A 3,684-nucleotide genomic window follows, 5' to 3' on the forward strand; every position below is an offset into this window, starting at 1 on the left:
CCTCATTAACATAGTTGTTTGGTTTTCGTGGCAACCAAATGAAAAGGGGAAGTTTAATGGACTCGCTTGAACAAGTGAACAGCATGATAGAAAATAATGGCAAATAATATTTAATGAATTATTTTGAACAATTATTTTGTGAGAACAAAGAAGGAAAGAAAATTCAAAATCACATGACGTTATTAAAAGTATGAAAATGGAGTAGTGAAGAGATTGAGAAAACATAGAGGACTATTTTCTCTCCAGTGGAGTAATAGGTTCTTGATCTTGCTACTTCCATTCTTTCTTCACAAGCTATCAAGTGTGCCTCAGGACTGGAGTATCCAGTTCAGATAAAGAGCACTCGCAGAAGAAAATATTTGCAGTAGATATAGGTGATTTATAACCTTAGACAATCTTTTTAAATCTGTTCAAAATTCTCCCCTACCCCAAGCTTCCCTCTTTTAACAGCTTTCTTTGCTTTTCCAAAGACCGCCCTGCATTAACTGCTTAAAATTTTGCAATGTCATATTCATACTCTCTAGAGATTGCTGTTTGGTTGTGATTTTTGTGTGTTTTTATTGTTGTTTTTAAGTGAATTTCAAAAGGTTGTGCAAGTGTGTTACAATTAAATATGTCCATCTAATTGTCCAATGCTCCTGGATCAGAGTCACTCCTTCTATCAATCTCAACAAACCCTTTCTCCAAGATTGAGTTCAGATTTAGCACTTCCTTTATTACATATGTACATTGAGTATTCTAGCTGTACTTGCCCCTTGTTCCATTTTTCATTCGTTCTATTTCTTGACTATTGTTCCTCTCTGGTTTCAATTTCCTGATAGTCATTCTGTTAAACTGCCTGTTAATACTTTGAAAGGCTTATATGCATTCCATGGAGTTTCACTCCCACATACACTTGAACTGTTGTCAGCTTATATTTCCATAATTCATTCATCTGCAATAACAATTTGCAAGACTGGAGATGTTAAGCACTTAGACATGATTTTATTCTCATTCATTTGGAAGATTAATCTTTAATCAATAATCAATAAAAATGGCTTAGAATTTATTCCTAACTACCAGTTTTTATAAATAGCTTTGGACAATGGTGTGTGATTATTTTTATTTTACATAGGATAATTTTTTCTACTACCTATAAGTTTTGGAAAAAGAAGAAAACTAAAATTTACTTCTTAGAGGAATATGACAGAAATAGAAGACAGATTTTGTTTGTCACATCTCTCATCAGTACCCATATTCAAGACTTAAAATCATATTTCTTACTATGTTAGACAGATAGGGAAAACATAAAACAACGCATGATAAGGCAGCTATTAGTGACTTTTTAAAATGTACCTTCTTCTTTGATGAAATTTACTTTGTTAGCTAATATTTGTGTTTGAAATATGGGAGGCTGATCTATTTAACACATTTCTGGAAGGCACCTACTAAACAACACAAATGGTGAGGGGTACTATTTCTACAATTTAATGAATGGTTTAACTTGTTTGGTATTAGTGCTGGGTACGTAAATCGACTCTATTGTAACTTGCTCCCTACACTTGAAAACCTTGTAAAGTCACTATCATCTACCTGTCAAGGGTTATTTTGGCAAATGTGATTTTAAATAGTTTATTTGAAAATGAATATACTTTCAGGAGATAAAATGTAGGTTATCATTGGTTTGAGAATGACAACATTTTTATACTACAGAACCTAGTTTTACTGAACTACCAGTGTTTTGAAGCACTAAGGATCTTCCCAGTTAATGTTATTCTAAATTATATTTGACCTCTAAATCAAGTATTCCTAGCCTTGGTAGACCAATTATGGATTTATCATTACAGAAACTATTTTTTGGGGGGGGTCCAGTCGTGGGGCCTGAACTCTGGGCCTGGGCACTGTCCCCCAACTCTTCAGCTCAAGGCTAGCCCTCTACCACTTGAGCCACAGCGCCACTTCTGGCTTTTTTCTTTTTGCTTATGTGGTGCTGAGGAATCGAATACAGGGCCTCAGGCATGCAAGGCAAGTGCTCTACCACTGAGCCACCTTCCCAGCCCTACAGAAACTATTTTTTGGCTGCACTGAAATCTTTCATTAATCATTAGGAGAGGAGTACTAAAAATAGTCTTGTTCATTTGTGATTTTGTTCACTCATATGGGCTGGTCATCTGTAAATTGAAAGTTTGAATTACAGTACTTTCTCTCAGATTTTGTGATCTCATCTTTCATTTTAAGTTGCCTTGCATTTCACAATTGATTTCTGCTAATTCTTGTAAGGAATTGGGGTCCTGAAATAATGTAGAAATGAGAAATTGAGATGAGTCTTCAATTATTTTTTAGAAAGATTCACTGTGTGAAATTTAAAATCAGCACATATAAATATAAAATATATAAGTATATATAAAATAAAAATTGTTTTGCATTATTGTGTTGTGGTTAGGGAATCAAAAGCAACTCTGTTTTAAAGTATTATTCCATTATCTCTAGCTCAGTTTTTGGTAGAGTTAGACTTAAAGCTTTAACATTTGTAGATTTACACCCTAGAGCTAAGAGGAAACACTATTATTAAAACATTACCAATTTAAGGCCTAATATCAAGGAGAAACATATGGCCTTCTCCAGGAACTATGGAAATATTTGGTGATAGAAAGTCAGTAGTGTAAATTCCTGCCAGGTTGGATGATAGACATGCTAGAACAGTAGGTAATAATGCATATGAATAATTTTTTCACCTTCTTGGCTTTAGCTACTTTTGAAATGATAAGTATAATAAACAATTATATTTTGATAAAATACCTTCCATTCTGAACAATTCTGTCTGAACTGTTCATCTCTCTATGATCCCTTGTAACTAAGATTAGTTTTGTTCCAGTAAGACAATCTATGCTGTCAGGGTAAGATATTCTGGTTGGTCTGTTCCTACATGGAAGAAGGGTAAAGGTTCAGGTAGACATTTGTCCCATCAAGACCTCATTTGGGAAATTTTAAGCTGCAGAAGTTTAGAAGTAGCTCTTAAGTAAGGCTTACTTTGAATCCATTAGATCTACAAAGCTAACTGAGTTGATAAATAAGTACCTGAAAAGCCATCACCTTTGGACTTAGCTGAAAAGGTTTCAAAATATGATCAAATTTAAAATGAAAATGACAAAATAGACACTGAAAAAAATTGTAAATGTGAGTGATCGACCAAACGATATGTTTTTTTCCACTATACACAGAATTTTAGAGAAATAAGATCAATAGCATTTTTAGGAACAATAAGAGTTCCTTGTTACGAATAGGGAACCATGGATATATGCCTGTATAAAGATTGCATCATTAAGTACTTAAATTTAGAGGGTACTACATGCTTCAGAAGCAGGTCTACCCAAATTACAATACAGAGATTAACATGAAACTTGCACAAAGATGATATGAAAATTTGTGAAGTATTCCATAATTTTCATTCTTCTGATGCAAGAAATGAAAAACAGTTATTAAAAAGTTAATTACAAAAAAAGTGTAAAAATACATGTAATTTATAGACTTAAAGGTTAGTTTGACATCAGTGTATTAATTCTTCACCTTAGAAAGGCCTTTACATAGCATAACCTTTACAAAACTTGAAATTAGATAACATTGTAATTTTATCCCAAAGAAATAAAATAATATAAGGACCTAGGAAAAAAAGAAATCTTAAACTTCTTCTATATGGAATGCAAT

At 33.0% G+C, this 3,684-nt stretch overlaps 1 pseudogene; it reads left to right on the forward strand.

Annotated features, from left to right (window-relative positions):
• Positions 1-3,328: 3,328 nt before the first annotated feature.
• On the forward strand, positions 3,329-3,425 carry LOC138842233 (U6 spliceosomal RNA; annotated as a pseudogene).
• The last annotated feature ends 259 nt before the right edge of the window (positions 3,426-3,684 follow it).

This window comes from Dipodomys merriami, unplaced genomic scaffold (genome assembly GCF_024711535.1).
Source record: "Dipodomys merriami isolate MVZ:Mamm:240054 unplaced genomic scaffold, mDipMer1.0.p SCAF_331, whole genome shotgun sequence".
In the NCBI taxonomy this organism is placed as follows: domain Eukaryota; kingdom Metazoa; phylum Chordata; class Mammalia; order Rodentia; family Heteromyidae; genus Dipodomys; species Dipodomys merriami.